This window comes from Pararge aegeria, chromosome 5, assembly GCF_905163445.1.
Source record: "Pararge aegeria chromosome 5, ilParAegt1.1, whole genome shotgun sequence".
Classification (NCBI taxonomy): Eukaryota; Metazoa; Arthropoda; class Insecta; order Lepidoptera; family Nymphalidae; genus Pararge; species Pararge aegeria.
In genome coordinates this window covers 4,273,812-4,287,175 of record NC_053184.1, presented here as the reverse complement: position 1 = coordinate 4,287,175, position 13,364 = coordinate 4,273,812, and the positions used below count along the sequence as shown (strand labels likewise).

Below are 13,364 nucleotides of genomic sequence, written 5' to 3'. Positions count from 1 at the left end.
GCGTATGTGCGAGTGTCTGTTTATGTGTTTGTTTGAGTTTCCTATCTCTGGCTCAACTAATTGGTGCATAAGTTGAGCCAGAGATAAAATCTTCTCTTATGATAATATTTTGATATTAGAAGAGCATTTGAAATTAAAGAAATTTTTTAGTTATTACCATCATAATTATGTAGAAATGTATGTATGAACTTTTTTTTTTTTGTTTATGTAATGTTCCACAGCGAAATCAATATAGGCGATACTTTACATAGAGGTTGTTTTTAATCTTGAAGTTCAAATAGAATGGTTATATCTCGGGAAACTTAACAATTCAACAGGATAAGCCACGGGAGTTTTAAAACCTTGCGAGTTTTCAATGTTTCTGTTTCAGATTTTGTTTTTTTTTTTTTATTAGCAAGTAGTGTTTACCATTGTATGATCTGGCATCCCTGTGTAACATCAATATGATATGGAATGTTACAGTTAATGTAAAATAGCTGGTACACCAAATAAGAAAAAAGAGCATTTTTTGGATTTTCTGTTATTCTTACGGTAACCGATGTTATCTTTGCTCCACTGGGTCTTGGATTGACAGGTTCATAGGGATGAAGTCACTGACAAAATTTTGTAAGTTTATCATTAACTAACAGGTAGAACCTGAAATAATGATTATTGTATAATTAATAATAAATAAATAAATAAATAAGTATACTACGACAATACACACATCGCCATCTAGCCCCAAAGTAAGCGTAGCTTATTTTATGGGTACTGAGATAGCTGATGAATATTTTTTTATGAATATAATACACATAAATACTTATAATATACAGATAAACACCCAGCACTGAAAAACATTCATGTTCATCACTCAAACACTCTCCAGTTGTGGGAATCGAACCCACGGCCTTGGACTCAGAAAGCAGGGTCGCTGCCCACTGCGCCACTCGGCCGTCAAATGTATATTAATGATTATCATCATCAGCTTATTAACATACCAGTACTGCGCACAAAACAACTGTATTTAAGCATAAAACACCACGCGAGTCCGGTTCAGTCGTTCAACGCTGTCGTCTTCGCCGTTAAACTTCAAAATAATAGAAAAAAAATCATGGGTCTTACTCAAATCGCTTACTTATTTATTTATTACTTACAATCATAAGCAGATAGGTATACATACGAGTAGGTGACTTGATGTCCTGAAACTCCATGGAGTTTGTATGGACATTTCACATTCCTCTAATGTTATACAAAATTTTAAAATTTAAGCTGGTAGGTGAACAAATACGTCGCCAGCAGGTCGAGATACCGCATCATATAATGCAATCACACCGCCAGCTGACAAGCGGCACAAAACAGTATAACCTTCAAAGTTATAGTTGACATTACTTGACGTCCAAAAACTAAGCATAAAATTGTGAAACGAAGGGTTTAAATATATACTGCTTAAGCGACGATAGTAAACATGTGGTAGTGATGGTAGTAGCTTTATGCACGTTTAATTTTAATATATTTATAAATGCCGGTAATTCTTCGCACAATTCTGATAAATTGTATTACTGAAGGTATGAGGTATTCGTATAACAGAAGATTTGAGCTTAGTAGAATATTCCATACAACTTCAAGGTGTGTGGAGTGTATAGAGCTTGTGTTTTCACCGCTAGTAACAATAGTACGAGTATGAAGTTATGAAATTCACGATGTTACAGGTATATCGATTTTGTACAGTTAGTGCAGAGTAAAGTATGTATTGGCTTGCGTTATTAAAGTTGATAAACAAGTCAACGTAATATATACAATAAAAAAAAAATTGGCTAGTGTTTTAAAATTGCTACTAACTAGAAGTGTAAGCATGAATCATTACAAAACAAGCTTTTAAGATGTGGTCGATAAGAAGAACTCTAAAAATATTATGGAGCAACTTCATCTCAAATACTCAAGTAATACAAAGATTCACTTACAAACGAAGGCTGACGACCATGTGGGTATATATTTTTTTGTCACCTATAGAGATAGTCTCTGTGCAAGTTACCGAGGTTGATACTACAAGGCAAACACCTTGTCGATAGAAGATATGGTTTAAGGATTAAAGAGAGTGGACTGGACACATCTTTCGATGGCAAGGTTACAGTGGAGGTTAAATCATCAAGCTAGTAAATCTTCATCGGCTTGGCACAAGCCATATTTTATCACAGAAGAAAAAAAGAAATACCATGTTGCATTAATGTGGGTTATAAATTATGGATAGAAAAATAGCCGTAAGAAAAATGCGCTATGATAAGCCATCATCTTAATTTCCAAAAAAAATCTTTATTAGGTATTCGTGGTGAAGCGTAGTTACTGTGCGCGTGTCGGCCTTTTGTTTTCAATAGGGTTCTCATAAGTAAACACTTAGAACGAATTAGTTTGTATTGAAAAATAAATTTACATCTTTTCTGTTAATATTTTTATAGGATGATTCCTTAAGCACCCTTTAATTGTATTTTGTAATTCAGTTACACGTTGTATATACGATATCTGATAACTCAGCATATGTCATCGTGATACCTACTGCAAAGTTGACTCTGCCTGGGTAGTGTTTACTATGCACTATTTGCGGTCTTTGCCTGCAACACATATTATAGACCGTATGTTTCCAGCGCATGTAACAATAGGTAGTACGAAGTTATGGAATTCACTACACATTATTAAATTCGCTCCTCAGTTGTTTGCAGCGTTCCAACGAATTTCGTGCTACGGTACTCCGACTACGAGGCTACAAGGCTACGGAGCTACGAAATACGTAGCTTGAATGTGGAAAGTGCTAAGACAATTACGGCTAACTAAGTTACGGCTTTGTAGTGTTAGGTGTATGTGCGCCTTAAGAGTGATCGCATATCTATTTGAAATACTTAATAATGTATCACGAACCGTTACGGCGTCTTCGGAATTAATTTGTCGGAGCTAAGAATGTTATGATCTATTTGATGCTTTAATAGTGCTTATAAACTAGACCTACTGGAAATAACTTATTTTGAATATTACTTAAGGCGATGTTGCATCAATATCATCACTATAAATAAAGTTCTCAAAAAAACTGATTAATGGTTGACTTGCCTTTTTACGTTACGATTTTTTTTGATACGTAATTGTTGTGCCCAATAATGAAGATCCCAAGGGATATTTGCGCGAATATTACATAAAATTATTTTTCATTTCACAATATTGCTGTTGACTAGCATTCTTAGGTTTTTAAATAATGTTCAATTGTAGATTAAAGTCTGAGGTTGAAAATGTTAATGGCAGGTAAAGGGTCTATTGGGATGTGTATTTTCCACTAACAAGCTATCGTAGTTAAAAAATAGCCAACAAAAAAAAACTTTTAAAAATACAATTACAACTACATTATCAAGCTATTTTGCATCGTTAAATTTAATATACTGTTTTACTATTCAATCAATAAGATAAACATTTATTAATAGCTAGAATTAAATATCGATAGCAAAATGCCCCTTTAAACACCCAACACCCTGTTACAATCCGCAACAAAAGTTTCACGACAGCAAAACTGGAGTCCCGAAACACGAACGTCGAATAGCACTCTTATTAGTTCATCGGCGCTAAAATTAATCCGCGCGGGACATCTTTTAAATCGCCGAGAGCTCTAACATCCAACCCCTTTTATCAGGATGATTGTACAAAACCACTCAACCCTTTTAATCCTCAATCCGAAGTGCGTCCGGTCGTTAGGCGACATTAATGGAATCCACCCGGCTAGTCTCCCGTGAAAATAACAAGGAAGGATTTGGCGACTCAATCTGTTACAAATAAAAACCTCGAATTGTCCTCCTGGCTATTGCATTATAAAAATTGTTGTTTAACTTTTATGTCGGTTTTTTATCGGTAATCAAAATAATAAGGTCACAATAAGCAAGTGTTTAAATTTACAACACAGTTACATTTTTGTAGCAATATTTAAAAAGTTACTAATTGCATTCCGAAATGCCTCAGTAAGGCAACAGTTATTACACTAAGAGAATTGAGTCAGGTGATCAACCTGTTACGTATAAAAACCACAAATTGTCCATCTGATCATCCTCATTACTGGGCACGGGTCTCCACGTAGAATGAGATAGGCCGTTGTCTACCACGTTGGCAAAGTGCGGATTGGTAGACTTCACAGGCTCTTGAGAACGTTACGGAGAACTCTCAGGCATGCAGGTTTCCTCATGATGTTTTCTTTCACCGTTTAAAGCAAGTGATATTTAAATTGCTTAAATAAAAAACGCACGTAACTCGGAAAAGTTAGTGGTGCGTCCTAAGCTGGAACTCGGTCTGGGCTATCACCGCCTCGTCGTTGTCCCCTGCTTGTTATCTAATATTTACGTCTGTCTTATCTATAATCTAAAATCAAAATAATCAAGTGTTTAAATTAACAATACTTTCCAAAAATTCAAGCAACGCTATGAATAATTGCAATCTGAAGTGCGTCAGTAAGGTAATTTTTAGTAATGAATCTCCCGTAAAAATAACATGCAACGATTGACCCAATCAGTTACGAATAAAGACCCTCTATATTTTGTACATTTAATTAAATTTATGAGTTTTTTTAATTTGTAAACTAATTCGTAAGATGGCACATAAATCAAGTGCGTTTTTATGTCTAAACGCTTATCTCAGGGAATATATACTATATTGAACTTTTGACGTACCTATATAATTTAAAAATAATGAATCGTTAAGATTTTACGAAAAACTTAAGTTCAAAGTCACTTTCGATTAGTCTGATAATAAATTAATTTTATTACTCCAGCACTTTGGTTACCACAACTTTGGTTATTTTATTTTTGTTTCTTATAATCGCACTAAAATACATTAAAGAAAATCATCGTTTATCAAAACTTCAAGAGATTTTTGTACAAAAATCGAGTAGGTAAAATACACAAAATCCAACGTGTATTGCTAAAATCATGATCCAATATAGAATAAGAATAAAAGAAACATCGCACATCTACAAAAAATATTCGGTATACGAGTTATTTTCCCCTTGAACAACTCAGAGTAACTCACTCGCAGAGCAGCACCCAAGAGAAACATTCGTCAAAACAAAACTAAAAACTTACTTATGAATATTCGCTTGTAGCGGTAACGTATAAGCTAGTGTCAATCGGTTTTGCGCATGCGCTTTCGGGGGTTTAGCAGAAGCTTGTGTGAGAAGTTCAGTAATTGGCCAAACGCTGCTGGATCCGGACGTATTCTGACCAGTTTTGGCTAGTTTTCCCGCTGGACACGCGCGCGTCAACTGTCAGCGAAATTATTATGATAAAGCTTAGGACTTGGTAACTTGGCAAACTTTTTGTGCGTTGTACACAACTTTTAATGTTAGAGTGAGTGTATTGTACAGTTATAAAGTTTTCTAAGTTTAAGGGTAGTTATAACTTGTACATAAAGTGAGTTGAGTGACGAACTAATGGACTTGTGGATTTCAAAACTTTGCTTAAAAGGTACTTATAAAGATTTTTAATGGGAAATATTATTATTTAGGTGTAAGTCATAATTTTGGAGACTTTTTAAGGTATAACGATACTAAAGGTTAGTTTTAATGGCAGTTTATTTCAGGAATAGTAATTCATTTTAATTTCGTCGTCTTTGTTAAAATCCGCCTGATTGTTAAATACTATAAGCACGTGAAAATTATTGACTTGTCGGGTTGTTCTTTATTTTTAATTAAAAGTTTTTTTTTTATTTAGGTTTTGATTTAATTTTCTTCATCAGTTCATGGATAATTTTAGCCTATTCACATCCTTTTAGTCAACCTATTTGGCGTCTATAGGTGCTATAGCCATATTATGAGATCTTGGATTTATTTCCCGACAGGGGCAATTTAGGAAATTGGCTTAGGTCTGGCCTGATGAGGAGGTTTAGGGAGATAGTTACAATATATTTGCCGTATGGCGCAATACTAAGTAATTAAGGATATGGATTTTGATAAAACCTTCAAAAAATCTTTGCTTTACAAAAATTTGCAATACTTCGAATTTCAGTCAAAAATTCACGGGGACGAAGTCAAATTTATTAGCTAGGCTGCAGTGAAAGTAAAAATGTCGTTAATTAAAATCTTTTTCCCCTCTACAAAATTGACCACCAACAATTGACAGGTTAATTACTTTTTCAATTGGTATTTTAATTGCCAATAGGAAAGTGTTTGCTTTCAATCACTGAATTGTTTTGCGTCGGGCCAGATCTCGGCGCCTCATTCCAATAAATAATAAAATTAAATAGTAAATTAAAAACGGGTTTTATTCCTTAATTTCAAATACAAAGTAACATTTAACCAAGCAATGCTAAATTAATATTAAGAGATAATCAATAAACTGTTAGTTATTATTTTCTTCTTTATGTTTTTATGTTTTATACATAGTATAAAACTGCTTTTTGAATGCTGGAAATCTTTTAAGCTACACAACCGATTTTATGTTATATAGGTAGAGTACTATATAGTAACAATATATGCATGATTACTACATAATACTCAAAGTTTTTTTAATGTGATGTCGTAACAAACATATTTTCTTTTGCTACATAGCAAACGCTGCCTAGACCTTTCGGAATAGATTGCACGTGTCACGAAATTATACTATTAATCATCCGTGCGAAGCCGGGGCGGCTCACTAGTAAACGCTTATATAAAAAAATCTGAATGGATTTTTTTATAATAATAATAATCATTTAATTCAGACGTTTCCATCCATAGATTGTTACTATATTAGTAACAATTTTTCCTTAACCACTAAGTTAGTATTGATTAGTTTAAATCCCTACTAATATTATAAATGTGAATGTTAGTTTGTTTGTTACGCTTTGACGCAAAAACTACTAAACCGATCATCACGTAACTTTGTATACATATTTCTGAAGGTATTAGAAGTAATATAGGATGTTTTTTATCTCGAATTAAGCTTAATTCTCTCGGGAGAGGGGACGAAAGTGTTTGACGATTTTACACCAGGCTTAGCTATCCTAAATACATAAAGTGCTGCCACATTTATTAGGCACATGTCTTTCGAAAAACAAAAACAAAAGCGGAAGAAGTCGCGGGCAACAGCTAGTAATAAAAATAAATAAAAGAAATAAAAAAAATAAAGAACATTACACTTGCCCAATTGCTACTCTCACACAGTGGCACAGTATAGGGCAGTCGAATCTGGCAGCAAATACCTTTAGAATGCCGTTGTCGCTGGTACGTAAACGCTGTAGGAGAGAGGCTGCTTATATTAACAGCTTTATTTTTGTCAGCTATTGTGATATTGTAATCCTAGTGGCTTTGACTCAGGCATCTCCTACGGGAGATCGAGTTCAGTCCCTGATACGCATTTCTTACTACTTCTTCTTACTACTTTTAGAGTTAAGAGCTTTAAACGATTATTTGTTTGTTATCTAATGCTAGTTTGTAATTTTATGAACAATTGTAAAATTTTATTATTTTATGTAATCATATTCGTCAATAATATTTTTATTCAATTAGGCCCAAAGGTGGCACTTTTTATGCGTACATTACATGAGAAGTTCACGGTAGTGAGATGATGTCGATTACCATATTAAAACTTAAAGCTAAAGCTACAAGGGTGCCAAACGCGCCCTGCTCTAAGAAGAAGCCCACATAAAACTTAGCCGGGTGCATCACCATCTCGCATTGTCATTTAAAATTATTAGAAGGGCAACCTAGTTAGTGCAATAAGTCACACCCAAGCTTTTTTATTAATTTCGTAGTCCTTATAATAAAAAAACTTTAATAGGTGGATAATGATGACGATGATGATGATATTTTTATTTAAATGAAGTATATTTCATAAAAAGTCTAGTAAGTAGTCTACTACAGATATAAAACAGAACTTCCTAAAGTTTAACCGTATTTTTTTTTTTTATGTGGTCAATAAAAAAGTTCGTAATTATTTTTTATTTTTTTAATGTGTTTCTCTTGTGTGTGCGACAAAGAAATTAATAATAATGATAAGTCAGTGCTCAAACGCTGGAGGTGATAAGATAGCTACTTGGAATTAATACTTACCACAACAGAATTCGTCTTAATAGAGATAGAGATAAATAAAAAAAATTTGATACTCTCATATTGACCCCTTATAGGCATCAAACCCGGGGAAGGCAACCGTGCAAACCAACTGCGCAAGAGATTTCAGTACAAAATTTTATTGCCAGTACAATGGCCACCATTTCCATTCTCGCTAGTTCTACATTCCTAACAAGTCGTGCTCAATATCAAAGGGTATGGAGTCCTCGGCATTCCTTTGATGGCCTTTGCTACCCAAAAATCCTTATATAATCTACTATCAATGGAGCTTGTAAGACTATGTAAGTGAAGACTTTGTGTTGTAAGGCGAAGCTTATTTTTATATGATGTAAATTTATCCCATGTTAGATTATAATATTTGTGAGTGATATTTTTCCGAATGAAACGCGCTCACACTAACCCATTGGGTTTTTATATCGTTTGTAGTCTAAAGCCGTTAAAATTTACTTATTAACTCCCAAATAGGCTTGATGATAAGATCTTCATCAGAATAATCACCAGATCGACACACCCGCTTTAATAAGATATGAATTAAAACAATAAAAAAAATATTACATTAAATTCAATTTAGATTTCACAGAAACGATTAGATATTCATTTAAAATATTAAATTATATCAAATAGCAGCTCTTCTGTTACGATTAATAGGGAGTAATTAACCTGCCTTATAATATTACGCCAATGCAGTTTAAGATTGATTCCAAGTAACAAAGTGTATATAAGGCAGTAGTATATATGATTTTAAGGCGGCTGGGTAAATAAATAAATAAATGTACTACGATCATCGCCATTTAGCCCTAAAGTAATGCTTGTGTCATGGGTACTAAGATCACTGATGAATATTTTTATGAAAATACACATATATACTTATAATATACTGATAAACACCCAGACACTAAAAACATTGATGTTCATCACACAATTTTTGTCAAGTTGTGGGAATCGAACCCACGACCTTAGATTCAAAAAGCAGCGTCGCTGCCCACTGCGCCACTCGGCCGGCAAATGTATGTATGTATGTATGGTGGCCAGCGCTTGATGATAATATCTAATCTTCTCTAGATAAAACCAAAATACTCTCATAAAGAGTAGAAATCATCACGTAACAAAAAAGTGCTATAACACTTTTTTGTTAAGTGATCATTTCTACCAGTGAACTCCTACCGCAAGCCCAAAACCACCATTAAAACTCATTTATTTAAAGTAGGCTTACTATATAATAAATTCTAAAAAGTCAGATCTGTATGCTTGTAGTTCTAACCAACCAACCACAATGATGATACACCGATATTGTTTAACAATTTAACAAACATCTCAAGATGAAAATAATACCCATGAACTAAAAAGCAAAAAATACTTGTTTCTACCAGCGACCTAATTAAATATTAGAATCTAAAACTATTGTGACCTATATATGTTAGTTAGATGTATTCCCTGCCGAACTTTTTTTTTAGGTAAAAATGAGTACTTTAATCATGTAGTACATATTTTTATGTATCATCAATACTGTTCTCAGCGCACGCCAAATATTGAACTTTATAGGCAAAAATTTGCTTTTTTGGGTTACATTTGTATTGATTTTTCAATAACAGCTATAAAATTTATATGCGACCACCTGGAAAGTACACCCTTACAATAAAAAAAAAAGAATTTTTTAAATCGGTTCAGGCGTCTTCGAGTAATCGGGTAACATACATAAAATGATTCCGACGAATTGAGAACCTCCTCCTTTTTAAAGTCGGTTAAAAAGTATTTATCTTCAAAAACTTGTCTTTAGGAAACTCATTGAATGAGTTTTAATACCTTGTATACATTGATTATGCCTTGATAGACAGTGTTGATAGGTCAAAATGTATGTGGGACCATCTTTTTTTCACGAATCCTGCAGGAACCGTGGATTTAGCAACCTATGTGTAAATACAGGGTATAATCTACCTCTATTTCAAAATTCTATCAAATTGGTTTCGTAGTTTTTACGTGAAAGAGTAATAAACATCCATCCCTCCATCCATACTAAATTTCACATTTACAATATTAGTAGGATGACAGGATTCATATGAGCATATACTCAGCCCCAACTTTGTCTTCTGTACGTACGTTTTGAAGACTACATGCAGATGTTATTAATTTATGACCGTTCTTTGATTGCTTCGAATTCTTTCACAGAGGACTTCGCGTGTTCTTAAGTTCATGTTTTTTTATTTCACCGAGCCAAACTTAAATATCTCAACTGACTCGTGCCTGCTATCTCCCATTTACCTTTACCACAAGTAGTTGGTTAAATAATTGACAACCCGATTTGCAAACTTGATTACCGAACAACGTTTCAAAAACCGCCGCATAGCCTAATAAAGTATTTGTTTTCTAGTAACACACACAATAACAATTCCACATAGATTTTTCACTGTTAACACTTTTCGAAACACGTTCACGCAAAATTCCAACCGTTTAAACGGTACAAATTCTAAGGAACTTTTTGCTATGCAAAATTTTTCGTGTATATTTTTTTTTTATCTATATTTTGTTATCTGACACAGTGATAGCCTAGTAAGCGGTACTGTAAAGTGGTTAAATAAATAAATTTTTGATAACTATAACTTGATATTTTATTAAATTGTTTAGAATTTTAATTAATGTGTCAATAATTCTTATTTCATTAAACAAAATGAATTAAATAATTTTATATTATACTATCGAACTCCAGCGCCATCTGTCGGGCTGATTTGTGAATCTAAACCATCCACGGTGCAACCCAAACGCATATCAAAAAATTCATTCAAATCGGTCCAGCCGTTTAGGAGGAGTTCAGTGAAATACACACGCACACAAGAAATGTATATATAAAGATTTGTCTCACAGTAAATGTTCTTGACACTGTTCCGGTGGGCATTTTGATATAAATACGTGTGCATTTTCGATACACTTCAATCTTGAATGATATTTAGACGTTGCAAAGATACCTCATGGTCTTTAAGTCGTTATGATATGTTTGGCTTTCCTTCCTTGATCTCTAAATTTTCGAAGTTACATGCATTTTAAGAAATTAAATATCTTTTGCTTAAACGGTGTAGGAAAACATCGTGAGGAAACCTGCAGTTCTCATAATGTTGTCAAGGGCTGTTTAAGTCTACCAATCATGAAATTTTTTTATTAAAAAGTTTAATTATTTACCCACTTTATAAAACTACTGTAACATAAGTCTATAAAATCATTAAAGTGGAATGTTCGCTAAAGGAACGCGTTTCAGCGCAGTCCAGTCGTGGCATTTTGAATAAATACAATATTCCAGTAAATCTACGTCACGAAATCTATTTAGGTACGGTAATTGTCGTGCATGCACATGTAAATTGCATTGATGCACGTTAGCGCGCATATTTTTTTTTTGCCACGCCACCATTTATTTATGTTTATTGGCTTTATTTATCTTGCCGTAAAAGACTATGAATCTAACACGAATAGAAAAAAAAACTCACCGTCATTGCCATTTTGATGCGTTCATAATATTTTTTTAGCATTAGCATTGCAACATAGAAACAAATTCAAATTTAAATTCAAAAATGTTTTATTCATGAAGACTTATCATATGCACTTATGAAGCGTTCATACATATTATAATATGACACCATTAATGTTAAGTGATGGTGATAATTGCATTCATTAACTTAAAAGAGGTTTCCAAACGCGCCCTGGTCTAAGTTAAGAGCCCACAACAGACTTAGCCGGGATTTTTTTTTTTGTTATCAGCATTTCACAGTCGAGTTAATGTTTAGCTATGAAGTTAGAGCAATTCATATCCAACCTTTTTATCATACATATTATCCTTAATATGATAATAGGACTTTTCTATAAGCTTACGTTTTATATAAAATTAAAACTTATTGCGAAACATCTCAAGGATTTCACCTGGTGATTTGTTATAAAATGATATACCTTTAAATTAATGACAAACTTTCTGCAGTCTAGTAAACTGCACTACATGTATAATTTTTCTACTTATATTAATATTCTCCACTCTCTTTTAATATTTTGTTATATTTTTATGAAAATAAATTTAATTTTCAACTATGTATTCATTATGCACCGTGATAATTTCAACTTTATCTCTTAAAGGCTTAAAGGCCTCTTTATTCTCTATATTTTTTATACTCTATATTCTTGGGGCCATTTTATATATTATACGAAAAGCCCTCTTCTGCAGTACAAAAATAGAATCAATACCAGCAGCATTACCCCATAATAATATACTGTAGGACATAATAAAATGGCAGCGGACAGCGACCCAGCTTTTTGAATCCAAGGTCATGGGTTGGATTCCCACAACTAGAAAATGTTTGTGTGATGAACATAAATGTTTTTCTGGGTCTTGGTGTTTGTATGTAAATTATAAGCATTAATGTAAATAATTCATAAAATATTCATAAGTCATCTTAGTACACATAACATAAGCTACGCTCACTTTGGCGCTAGATGGCGATGTGTGTATTGTCGTAGTATATTTATTATTTTATTAATAAAATGACGTTAAATTTACTTAAATACACAAGATTGGCTATATCTGTTATGACGTATCTATTTAACGTATGATGCAGAGCTGTTCTTTAAATTATTTATTTATATGTGGGCCCCATTGCGGTCTATGGAAGCGGAACTAAAGGCTTCCAATGCATCTTGTATGAAGCTTGAGTCTGCTCGGGATTGATCTGGATTAAAAAAAAGTAACGCTTTATGCATCACTATGACATAGTGATGCATAAAGCGTTACTTTTTGTATTAAAGGACTTAAAGAAGAAGAGCAAAATGATCATATTATAGTCAGTCAACTTTTTACTATGGTACTCAAAAAGAGAAGCGAACGAGAATGAAATGTTGCGGGCGTTGCCATGTCGGTCGGTAAATGAGATGCTATTGCTATATTCATATATTTTTTTACTTTATTGCACAACAAAAAACGGTTTACAAAAACTTAACCAAATGAATGCATTTTCTACCAGCCAAGCTTCAGACGTGCGAGCAAAACGACTGAGGGTGTCGCTAGAAAATTGTAGGAAATAAAAAAATAGAAATATACACGTTAAATAGATTAAAATATATATATTTGTGTATATATATAAATATATATAAATTATAAAAATTGTATATCTATACAATTCATATCTATAAGAAAGAAAATAAGCATGGCGGTAATACTTCCCCGGTCGAGCTCTACCACAAAAAGTTCTACAATTACTTTTGTTTTCAATCAGCATTATGCTAATCAAGACCAATATGTTAACGTTATTAGTATAATATCTTTTGTTACAATTTCACATGCAATCCTAGT

The 13,364-nt window shown here is 33.1% G+C and overlaps 1 protein-coding gene across 1 annotated transcript in view; it reads left to right on the top strand.

The window, feature by feature from the left end:
- Window positions 1-5,431: 5,431 nt before the first annotated feature.
- Window positions 5,432-13,364, top strand: part of LOC120624156 (hemicentin-1-like) — a 300,069-nt gene continuing 292,136 nt past the window's right edge. The window contains exon 1 of the mRNA XM_039890530.1: window positions 5,432-5,462. The gene's annotated coding sequence lies outside the window, so the exon portion shown is untranslated. The remainder of the gene's footprint in view (window positions 5,463-13,364) is intronic.